Raw genomic sequence first — 12847 nt, 5'->3', positions numbered from 1 at the left:
CAATTACAGAACCAGTTTCTCCTCCCTTGGTTTTCACACCTCTACTGCTAGAACAGGGCCCCATCCTCCCTGATTGAACTAACCTCGTTATCTCTAGCTTGCTTGCTAGCATATATATACCTACCCCTGGAAATTTCCACTACCTGCGTCTGACGAAGTGGGTATTCGCCCACGAAAGCTCACGCTCCAAAACGTCTGTTAGTCTATAAGGTGCCACAGGATTCTCTGCTGCTTTTACAGATCCAGACTAACACGGCTACCCCTCTGATACTTAATAAAATTCAGTTATGATTATTCCCCCTTTTTAAATACCGAAGGGCAATCAATTTAAAGCAGTGGTTCTCAACCAGGGCACACGTAGCCCAAGGTCACGCAGAGGTCTTCCAAGGAGCACATCAACTTATCTAGATATTTGCCCAGTTTTACAACAGGCTACATAAAAAGCACCAGCAAAGTCAGTACAAACCAAAATGTCATACAGACAATGACTTTTTTATACTGCTCAATATACTATACACTGAAATGGAAGTACAATATTTATATTCTAATAGATTTATTTTATAATTATATGGTAAAAATAAGAAAGTAGGCAATGTATCAATAATATTGTGCTGTTACACTTGTATTTTTATGTCTGATTTTGCAACCAAATTGTTTTTAAGTGAGGTGCAACTTGGGGTATGCAAGACAAATCAGACTCCTGAAAGGGATACAGAAGTCTGGAAAGGTTGAGAGCCACTGGTTTAAAGCATAAACAGTTCTGAATTTTCTCCTTTTGGAAACTGTTGATTTTGGAAAAAAATCAGAGTAAAACTTTTTATCCCCCTCTGATTTTGCTGGGTTTTGGAGGGTTCAGATTTCACTTGGGACCTCCAGAAATGGGTTGTGTGTTGGTGAGCAGAGCTCCTTGCTCTGCAAATGGCCTCATTTGCTGCAGAAGTTGGAACGTCTGTAATGGACAATGCAGGAAACTACAAATGAAAAAGCCTGTAATTAAGAAAGCGAACTGTGACTCGGGAGCACTGGGTTTTATCTTGGGCTCTGCCCTAGACTTGCTATTTGATGGGGAGCAAGTCATTTAACAAAAAATGTTGAAGATGGCCACTAATAGTGTTTCTACCATTTTGGCCACCCAAATGAGACATCTGAAGTCGGATTTTCAGGAGTGGTGACACACAACTACAAGGGAAGTCAGTGGGGGCTGCATATGCTCAGCACCTCTGAATAAGCCTGTCACCAAACCTGGTAGTGTGAGAACTTCCTAAGGGAGGGAAAACTCATTCAACAACAGATAAAATTAAACTCAAAATTAAGATATTAAAATAAGGAAAATAAGGTGAAAAAGGAGAAAAGCTTAATATCACAGACAGTTTTGACAGGACAATTAATAAACAAGTTAAAAATGTAAATGCAAGAAAAACAGAAGTTTGTGCCTAAAAATGAGATCATGAAAGTCTTTAACAGGCACTATCAACTGACAAAATACAAGAGGCTTATGAAAACTAGAAAAGCATCAACCACAATATGTGATCAATACCACAAAGCTGAAGAAAGCAACTGGGAGCAGGTCTCCTCAGTGCGGCTTTACAAATGTTCTGAGGCCAATTTCTAATGATGTACTTGTGTATATACTAAGTTAGTCATAGAACCATAGGGCTGGACAGCACAGCAAGGGCCATCCAGTCTAAACCCCTGTCGAGATGCAGGATTTGTTGTGTCTAAACCATCCAAGACAGGTGGCTATCCAGCCTCCTTTTGAAAAACTCCAATGAAGAAGCTTCCACTAACTCCCTAGGCAGTCTGTTCCATTGTCTTGTAGTTTGAACACACTGCCTCTTGTCCTGGCCTCTGTGACAAAAAAGAACAACTTTTCTCCATCTTTTTCATGGCAGCCTTTCAAGTATCTGAAGACTGCTATCATATCCCCTCTTAATCTCCTCTTTTCCAAATTAAACATATCCAGTTCCTTCAGCCTTTGCTCATATGATTTGCATTCCATCCCTTTGGTCATCTTTGTCGTTTGTCTCTGGATCCTTTCCAGTTTCTCTACATCCTTTGTATACATTGATGACCAAAACTGGACGCAGTACCCCAGCTGAGGCCTAACCAGCACCAAGTAGAATGGTACTGACACTTCCAGTGACTTGCATGCTATACTCTGTTAATGCAACCTAAAACTGTATTTGCTTTTTTAGCAACAGCATCGCATTGCTGGCTCCTGTTGAGGTTGTGATCCACCACAACTCCCAGATCCTTCTCAGCAGTGCTGCTGCCATGCCAGTTTCCCCCATTCTGTATTTATGCATTTGGTTTTTCTTCTCTAAGTGTAGCACTTTACATTTGTCTTTGCTGAATTTCATTTTGTTGTCTACAGCCTAGTTCTCCAATTATTCAAGATCCCTCTGAATTTTAGCTCTATCCTCCACAGTACTGGCAATCTCCCTACCTCTGTGTCATCTTCAAACTTGATCAGTATGCTCTCTATTCCTATACCCAAGTAATTAATAAAGATATTAAACAACACTGGACCCAGAACAGATCCCCATGGAACCCCACCTGAAACCTCCCTCCAATCTGACATCATTCCATTAATAGTTACTCTTTGTTTGTGATTGTTTAACCAATTATATATCCACTTAATTGTAGTTCCACTGAGCCTGCATTTCTCCAGCTTACTTATCAGAATGTCATATGGGACTGTGTCAAAAACCTTGCTGAAGTTCTGGTATATTATGTCTACCACATTCCCTCTATCCACCAAATCAGTTACCTTGTCAAAAAAGAAAATCAAGCAACTTTGGCATGATTTGTTCTTGGTAAATCCATGCTCGCTGCTAGTGATTACCCCTTCATCCTCCAGGTATTTGCAGACTGAATGTTTAATACATTGCTCTAACAGCTTCCTAGGTACTAAAGTCTGGTTGACTGGTCTATAGTTCCCCAGCTCCTCCTTTTCCCCCTTTTAAAGATGGGCACTACATTAGCCCTTCTCCAGCCTTCAAGAACCTCTCCTGTCATCCATGAGTTTGTAAATATTATTGCCAGTGGCCCTGAGATTTCTTCAGCTAATTCCTTCAGTACCTTCAGCGGGACTCTACGGTCTAGCTGCCTTTCCTGCCGCTCGGCCAGATGCCTCAATATGTCTGTTTGCTCCCTCATAAGCCACAACATCTCGTCTTGCATGTTACGCTCTTGTTCCCTGCGTGCTTTCCTGCCCTCCTGGTCGATACACATGCTCTCTGAGAGTGTGAGTGTCCATGCATGGACATGGACCCTGTTAGCCTCGAAGGAACGCATCATAGAACGTCTATCCTTGTCTGCTTTTTTTCACCTTCTAATCTGGGACAGCCTTTGTGCTGGTGTCGAGGAAGCGCCCAGAGAAGCAGTTGCAAGAAAAAGCATACATTGTTGAAAACAAAAGGTTAACTGTTGCAATGAATGAAACAATTCACAGCAGTAAATACATTCCCTGAGGTACTCAGCCAAATTTTGTGTTTTAAAAGAAGAGCCTGCCAGTAAGGTACAACACATGGCAGAGTGCTGGGCAGTACATTTCGGTTTGCATGCAGGCATAGTAAGCACACATGAAAGAGTAGGCAATATGAGGGCACACCCTGGGAAATTTCTTACTGTGGAAACTCTTGGCACATAAACAGGCTTTTCCGGGGAACACCCTTTGCATGGCTGCACTGCCTGCCACTGTATCCCAATTGTTTACCTCAAATTAAACAGTAACCACAATTACATTGAACCCCTGTAGTGTTATTACAAGTGCGAACTCACCAGAGGTGCCTTTCCCGCCATCACCAGTGGATCCTGGGAGAGGTTTGGCTCCAGAGTTAGGAAAAAGTCCTGGCTGTCAGGGAGACTGGATCCTCTGCTTGCCTGCTGCACATTATCCTCCTCCTACTCCTCCTCATCAACAATGTCTTCCTCGTTGTTGCCACCTGGATCCCCTGGGAGGTATCCATGGACAGTGTTGGGGGTACTGGTGGGGTCCCCACCTCGAATCTCATGCAGCTGCTCATAGAAGCAGCATGTCTGTGGCTCAGCGCCAAAGCAATTATTTGCCTCCCTGGTCTTTTGGTATACTTGCCTGAGCTCCTTTATTTTCACAAGACACTGCTGTGTGTCCCTGGTGTAGCCTTTCCCCCCCATGCCCTGTGCAATTTTTGGCATAGATATCAGCATTTCTTCAGCTGGTTCGGTGCTCTGCCTGCACAGACTCTTCTCCCCACACAGCAATCAGATCCAGTGTCTCCTGTACACTCCACGCTGGAGCACGTTTGCATATCTGGACAGCCATGGTAAGCTGTGGTGGTGAGTTCCACGCTGATCAAACGGGAAATTAAATTCAAAAGTTCCCGGGGCTTTTCCTGTTTATCTGGCTGAAGTGCAGTGGAGTTGAAAGTGCTGTCCAGAACAGATGCATTGGAGCACTTTGGGACACCTCCCAAACAAGTCAAAATACACTGTGCTGTATCTAGAATACCCCTAATTTGACCTGGGAAGGTTGAATCTAGCATTACTCCTCTTGTTGAGGTGGAGTACAGGCTTCGATTTTAAAGGCCTTGGCGGGAAGGGCTCTGTAGCACATTATAAATTCAACACAATGCAGGGAATGTTGCTCTAACGACTTAGTGTAGACCAGCCCTAAGTGACATGCCCCTCCTTCCATTTCCTATGTGCATCCCTTTAGATTTTTAGATACTCCAATGCCTTTCGCTTAAAGTACAGAAAATGAATAACTTTTTTTGTTTAAAATATGTATCCTAAGCAAAATCCATGCTGGTGTGGTCTAAAGGCCTAATTTGAGACGATCTGCATAACACACTCATGACTTCACTACTCGAGAACAATGTGGTAATCCCAAAATTAAACCTAATAAAAACTGCACACGACTCAGACCTTCAGATATTTTCTGTACATATCCAGCAGCTCATCTCCCAGACACCTGAGACAGCTTACTATAAAAAATGCATAGAAGCGTAAGAACCACACTCAATATGTTACTATAAAGAGCATCTGAAATGAAAAGGGTTTCAAACCTGATTTAAAAGGAGCTAGCTCCAAAGTTCTCACGTGACAAGTAGTTATTCAGATTCCTCACAGCCTTCCTACGGATTTAACAGTTCCCCTCTACACACTACTCCCCCCTTCAGAGTGAAGTTTGATCCAGATTCTGATGACCATATTGCGAAGATTTGGGATTTGACCCTACTGTCCTTCCTTGAGGAAAAAAAACAACAACAAACCCCAAACCTCTCTCTAACTTTTGGGAGTTTTACTTGAGTAAGGACTGCAGCATCAGGCCCATTGTATTGTGTTGTGTTGTCATGGAATGCAACACGAGCTGAGCATGAACCTTATGTCATGTTGTGCAGTCAGTAACTTTTGACAGAAGCTGCACACATAGGCGATGATCATGAAAATAATGATGTATGTGCCTCATTTTACTTTTTGTGAACAGTCTCATTGATTTGAAGCAACCCTAACCCTAGCCCAGAATCAACTAACCAGCCCCAACCCTAAGCCTCATCAAGGGCCTTAACCCTAACTTCTGAAGTAAGTGGGACTACTCTGATGCATAAGTCTTTGCAGGATCAGTAGGATCTTAGCTAAGTATGTATGTAACCTTATGTTTCTCTTACTGTCACTTCTTGTCTTCCCCGTACTCTCCTCCATGTGTTTGGCTTTGCTTAGATTATACATGTTTTGGGGGTAGGGACTTTATTTTATTGCATGTTTGTACAGCATCCAGCACAATGAGGCTCTGAACCTGACTGGTACTTCTAGGCAGTCCTGGCGTACACAGAATAATTGATTTGTTTCACTTGTCTGCTTCCCCTTGCTAATGAGGAGACTGGTTCTCAGAGCAGCTGAGCTACAGTTGAGCTACAGCAAGAGGAGCCTCCACTGGCCATGTTCCCTACGCTCTGAGCTGGACACATGAATAGAAAGCGACATAATGAGGGGGTCATTGTCCAATAGTAGTTACAAAGGTGTAATCAAAGTTGGGACTAATGGATTTGTGCTTACAGTGTGAGAAGCAGCATTGTAGCTGCGTGAGCCCCAGGATATTAAGAAGAAGAAGAGCTCTGTGTAAGGTTGAAAGCTTGTCTCTCTCATCAACAGAAGTTGAGCTAATAAAATATATTGCCTCACCTACGTTGTCTGAGTGATAATTAGCTCCTCTCATCTGACCACATGCAATGAAACTCAAAGCTGACAAAAATGACCATGTACCAGATGTCCTCCTCTTTTCTGTACTTATCAGTGTGCCGTTGGTGCCATCTGGTGATCAAAAAAGGTATTGCATTAATACTTTGAAAAGGAAGACTGACATACAGGAAATAGTATCAGAGGGGTAGCCCTGTTGGTCTGGATCTGTAAAAAGCGACAGAGTCCTGTGGCACCTTATAGACTATCTGACATATTGGAGCACAGGACTCTTTGTTGCTTTATACAGGAAATACTGTGCCAAAATGTGTTCTACATCAGGGGTAGGCAACCTATGGCACACGTGCCGAAGGCGGCACGTGAGCTGATTTTCAGTGGCACTCACAGTGCCCAGGTCCTGGCCACCAGTCCAGGGGGCTCTGCATTTTAATTTAATTTTAAAGGAAGCTTCTTAAACATTTTAAATCCTTATTTACTTTACATACAACAATAGTTTGATTATATATTATAGACATAGAAAGAGACCTAAAACCTTCTAAAAACGTTAAAATGTATTACTGGCACACGAAAACTTAAATTAGAGCGAATAAATGGAGACTCAGCACATCACTTCTGAAAGGTTGCCGACCCCTGCTCTACATGAATACTAAGTAGAAGAGAGAGTTATCCAGTTGCCTGTGAGTCTGAAACTACTAGAGATGAATTTTGGGATTAACTATGAAGATATTTAAAATTATTTGTAGAGAAGTGGTGTGAGGCGTCTGCGTCAGATCATTATGATTTGCCCAGTACTCAGGTTTATGAGGCACTTTACGGTACAAATAAAAAGACAAGACAGAATCTCACAATTTAATGTTAGATGACGTATGTGATGGAAGCAATATAACAGTGGTTTATAAACTTTTTTTCTGGTGACCCAGCTGAAGAAAATTGTTGATGCCCACAACCCAATGGAGCTGGGGATGAGGGGTTTGGGGTGTGGGAAGGGCTCAGGGCTGGGCAGAGGATTGGGGCATGGTCTTACCTCGCTCAGTTCCCAGTCAGCAGCACAGCAGGGGTGCAAAGGCAGATTTCCTGCCTGTCCTGGCACCGCAGACTGTGCTGCCCCCCAAAGCAGTCAGCAGTAGGTCTGGCTCCTAGGAGCACAAGTGGCTCTGCATGGCTCTCACTTGCAGGCACCAGCCAATGGGAGTGTGAAGCCAGTGCTTGGGGCAGAGACAGTGCGCCTCTGCCCTACCCAGGGCCGGCTTCAGGCACCAGCAGAGGAAGCATGTGCCTGGGGCGACACATGCTAAGGGGCGGAACAGTCCGAGCGGCTTTTTTTTTTTTGCTTGGGGCAACAAAAATGGTAGAGCTGGCCCTGGCCCCACCTCTTCCCACTCCCAGAGCCTCTGGCATGCCGCCAAACAGCTGAGGGTGGTGGGTGGGCCTGCCCTAAGATTTTAAGGCACAAGTAGTGTTCTGTGTATGCTGCGGCACAATGCACCTAAATCCAGCTCTTTTGCAGCAAAACTAATGCTGAATTCCACAGCATGTTGAAATTGCTGTGACTATTCAGGTAAGTTCCAGACAGAGCTTTGTAGTTAATTATATATGCATAGTGAGTTTCCAAATGAGCAGGCAGTATCATTTCTACGCTCATCTGTAAACCCAGAATGTAAAGGAATTACATAATATTCTAAAAATAAATTACTGAAGGCCAGAGTCTGATAGCTTTATGCACACTGGGCAGCTCCTTACTCCACAAACAGGTCTCATTGAAGTCAGCAGGGCTACTCGTGAAGTAAGGTACTACTCAGTGTACTCAAAATCAGGGCCTGTGTTAGTGCATCTCTTGAGATGTCTCAGACCCATTTGATGGTACTTGCATTGGGTGTTTGTTTTAACGTCCAGAGGGACACATGTGAAAAGCTGACACAGCAGGGAACTTCAGAGAAAGACACCCTTGTAAATCAACAACCCGAAATTCACATTATTAGACAAATGAGATTATAGTGCCTAGGGTATGAATTATAAATGAGAACAAGGCCCATCCCAACCCTACCCTACCCTGCTAGCACAAAAAACTTTCTGATGCCCATTATAGATCCCTGTCTTTGTGACATTCATAGCATGGGGCCCATTCTGCGGGATCTGAGTTCTTGTTGCCCTCCAGACATAGATACCAGCCCCATGGATGCTATGGGGCTCAAGCACCCACTGAAAAAAAATAGGAGGTGCTCAGCACCCACAGAGCTGGATTAATCTTTTGTGGGCCCCAGCACCTGGACTGTGGCCCTGCCCCCCACAGTCTGCCCCGAGGCCTTGAGGTCAGTGTTTTTCCCAGAAATTGAAATTAGGGGGGATGTTTGAATTTACAGGGGTGTGTGTGTCAGGGCCAATGTGGGGTAAGACCATTAGGGTGAAGGTGGCCTGTATGGCACCATAGTAAAAACTAAAAAATATTTCATGACCATTTTATTAGATTTAACTCCTGTTTTAAAATCATCACACAAATTAGAGTTGGCTACTCAAGCCTTCTGTGAAACACTACATCTACATCCTCTTGGTTTCTTGTTATAATTTAGCACAACTCTGTTAAGCAACTGCTTGAATGCAATGCATTCATCTTTGGTGGCTTCTCATGTGTCTGGTACTTCCATTCCTTCAGATGATATGCTCATTAGTTCATTCATATGATTAGGCAGAAGGTGACTTCTTTCAGAACACAAAATTCTGTTTAATGATTGAAAAAGAATGCTCAACTGTAGCTGTTGATACTGAGAGTAGCAAGAGATGAATTCCTACTTCTTTCATCCCAGGAAACAGCATAAAGATTGGGTCGCGCCACTAGTGACGATAAAAAATAAGTTGAAGTCAAATCTTCATTCATTCATCGTATGATATTCCACTCTGTGTTTAAATTCTGTATTCTGACCTGAGCACATGGGAGCCCCATTGCTGGTAGTGCCTCACTCTACTCAACTGTCAGTGTTTTATAGGGCAGGGATCTGTAAAAGCTATGTAAAGGTTGAGTAGAATCTAGAAGTCAACTTATGGACTGAAGTCTTCACTTCTTCCAGTACGTTTCCAATGAATAGCTCTCTGATTGATCGAATTGTAGCTTCTATTGCTGGACAAAGATCTACTACTGTTGTAGCAGATGCTTGGATGAATGACTCAAGTGGTTTCAACAGCAGACTTACAAGAGAGAGAACGGCAACAGTCTTCTCTGAATGTAGTAGCAAAAGTAATCCACCAGCCTCACTGCTTAGATCCATCCCATCTTGGTAGATACTTTCAAAGCCAGTAGTAACACTGGAGTAATTTTAAGACAACAGCCAAGGATCACTCATGAGAAAGCCAGAGGGTTTTCCCATGTTGGACTAATTTGAACTTCAGTCCCAGTGTATCTTCTATATTTTCCAAGATATTCAGTCTTTTTGGACTCTTGCTGAAAAAAGAATATAATGAAGACATTAAATTTATAGCTTTTTTAGTGTCTTTTGAAGAGTCTGCAGCTCATACTAGCGCTAGTTGGAATAGATGGCCATTGCAATGTGTATAGGAGAGATTAGGATTACACTTTTCTCTGAGCAAAGCTTGTACTCCACCATGTCTTCCAGAGAAGTTTGCAGCTCCATCAAATGCACAAGCAACCATCCTGTTTGAGTCCAATGACCAAGCATTTAACTCTCTAAGATTGTGGTGTCAGAGATGCAGCGATTGTCTTGTAACTTGAACATCTAGAAAGCACTATTGGCTACCACTGACATCAAGATAATATACACAATGACAATAGTTGACACCCATTTGCATCCAGTGCATTCAGCATGTATGCAAATTTTTGAGTGTGGTGAAGCAAAGTCTTCCATTCTCCAAACTGTTGAGATCTTTCACTGTTGACCATATGTGCCAGTCATGAGTTACTTGCAGAAAGATAAGTTTGGACGACATGCTGGGTCTGTTCGGAATCAGTGTTCAACCTATCCAGGAGAACATGGACAAAGACGTACATTCGACCTCCATGTAAGTGTGTGGTATCTCTTCTAAATAGAAAAGTATGATACCATGGCCATGTTTGTGCATGAACTGTGTTGGTCATCACATTCTAAAGCTGCTCACTATTCGCTCGGCCACATTGTTCATGTGTGCCACCGTTCACTTCATCGCTCTGTTGCCAATGCTTGTGCCATCACTTCTGCTGCCATCCTGCCACGGACCTCTGCTATTGTGGAATCTTAGGTTCCCACCCAGCTCTGAGTGATTTCAACTGAGCTGTCAGTATGGGAACCTTGCTGCTAGTGCAGGCTGGGCTGTCTCTTCCACAGAAACACTGCCCACAGCAGGCTAAGCACTTAGACCTGATTATCGGTGATTTCAGCTGTAGTGGTCACTTAACAAAACAAAAGATTATCTATGGATCCTAATCAGCTCTATCTTTAAACAGTGGAGAGGGCAGGTCAAATAGTACTTGACTCAGGCAGACGATTCAAGCAAAACACCTGTCCCACCCTCTCTCGAGCCCTCAATCAGTACAGGCGTAGTACAGTTCTACTGTCCTTTACTCATAGACTAAGAATAACAACATTTCATTACGCCCTCCCCCCCCCCGCCCGCACTCAAATGGTTAGTAACCCAACCCCAGCCAAAATCTATCACTTGGCAACACAGCTCTGTTTGCTGGATACCTAGGTAGATTAGGTGTGAATGTAAATATAATCTGGTCCTGAAGCCTTTCCCACCAGCCCCCAGCTTATCACTACCTTTCAGGGAGAGCTCATTTAGACTTTGCTTACAAATCATAATTTGAAATTATTAGGTTGGCCAACATCACTGAAATGAATGTATTGACATTGTCATAAAAACAACAGCTGTCTAAGGAAGCTAGTCTCTGTTCATACTTTTAAAATCTATTATACTTTTCTCAAATAATCACTAAATTGGAAACACTGCATGTAACTAGTTCACAAAACTGGGGGCGGGGGGACGGAAACTCAGAGGTGGTGGTGGTGTAGGGAAATGCCTGCTTGAGGTCCTGGCTACATTCCACCTCTTCCCCCAGGCTCGGCCCTGAGGCGCCACTCCCACTCAGCTTCTTCTCCCTGAGGCCCAGCGGTGGAGGGCAGATAGGAGCATCCACTGGCAAAAACAAAAGTCAGTGCCTGTGCCGCCAGCCATCAGGGATTGATTGTCAAGGTCACAGCTTTCCTATAGAAACCTGATACAGGAAAATTGTTGGCAGTGTCTTTATGCCAACTGTACAAAATTGCCTAATATGGTTTTAAAAAGTCTTCCTCCAGTGCTGTGCACCACTGGGAATTTATCACAGTTCTCTTTTAATAAATATCCCCTGCCTCGGTTCTTGCTGCAATTCATCGCTGACAATTACTGGTCAACTCAACAGAGCAGAGAGCAGTGGCAAGAGCAACACATTTTAAAAATCACTGAGAACTTAAAAATCTTGAATGACAAAGGATAGAAGGGATTAATTTTTGAGGTACGGGTAGACACCAGTTTGGTTCAATGCCAACAAAGGTGATGAAAAAACTGGTGCCAATAACTGAGGAAAAGAATGTTTACCACTGTATCTAGCAAAGGACTCCAAATTATTTAAAAGTATTAATTCATGGCCTATAAACTAATTCCCCATTGTTGATACGCAGTATGTTCTATCCGGGCCTTCTCTGATTGCTGTTTCTGTGAGCTCCTGGAGAGTCAAGTGGCAAGTACTTCTACTTGCCTGTTGTGGTAAAACATCTGACCTAAAGTAACTTTGACTTATTTGTCAAATCAGAAAGTAAAGCAAAACTTCATTCATAGCAATGCGTGAAACTGAGAGCATCCTATGAGAAGCTGAGCACCCTCCACTGCCGGTGAATGCTGCGGGAATTGAGGATATAGGCACCTTGCAGAATCATGCTAGATATTCCCAGTACTTTGCTTTTCTCTGGTAAAATTTGTTCAAGTGCACCATCCAAACCTTTAACATGGAGAACTGAGTCTTGTGCCTGGGGAGTGTATCACATTTAATGCAAAAAAATAAAAATAAAAAATAAAATCAAAGCAACAACTTCCATAATAATACTTAGCACAGAGAGGTAGACGTAAAGATATCGAGCCAGATCCTCAACTGATGCAAATTAGTGTGGTTCCACTAATTTCAATAGAGTCATACCAATTTATGCCAGTTGAAGATCTGGCCTATAATTTAATACAGTGCTCTCAGCCTTTTCAGACTACTGCACCCCTTTCAGGAGTCTGATTTCTCTTGCGTACCTCAAATTTCACCTCACTTAAAAACTACTTGTTTACAAAAATCAGACATAAAAGTACAAAAGTGTCACAGGACACTTACTGAAAAATTGCTTTCTCATTTTTACCATATAATTATAAAATAATAAATCAATTGGGATATAAATATTGTACTTACATTTCAGTGTATGATATAGAACAGTATAAACAAGTCATCGTCTGTATGAAATTTTAGTTTGTATTGACATCACTAGTGCTTTTTATGTAGCCTTTTGTAAAACTAGGCAAATATTTAGATGAGTTAATGTACCTCCTGGAAGACCTCTGCATACCCCCAGGGATACATGTATCCCTGGTTGAGAACCACTGATCTAATAGACTAGGGTGACCAGATGTCCCGATTTTATTGGGACAGTCCTGATTTTTTGATCTT

The sequence above is a fragment of the Chelonoidis abingdonii genome, chromosome 10, assembly GCF_003597395.2.
Source record: "Chelonoidis abingdonii isolate Lonesome George chromosome 10, CheloAbing_2.0, whole genome shotgun sequence".
In the NCBI taxonomy this organism is placed as follows: domain Eukaryota; kingdom Metazoa; phylum Chordata; order Testudines; family Testudinidae; genus Chelonoidis; species Chelonoidis abingdonii.
Note: the sequence above shows the minus strand (reverse complement) of the source record.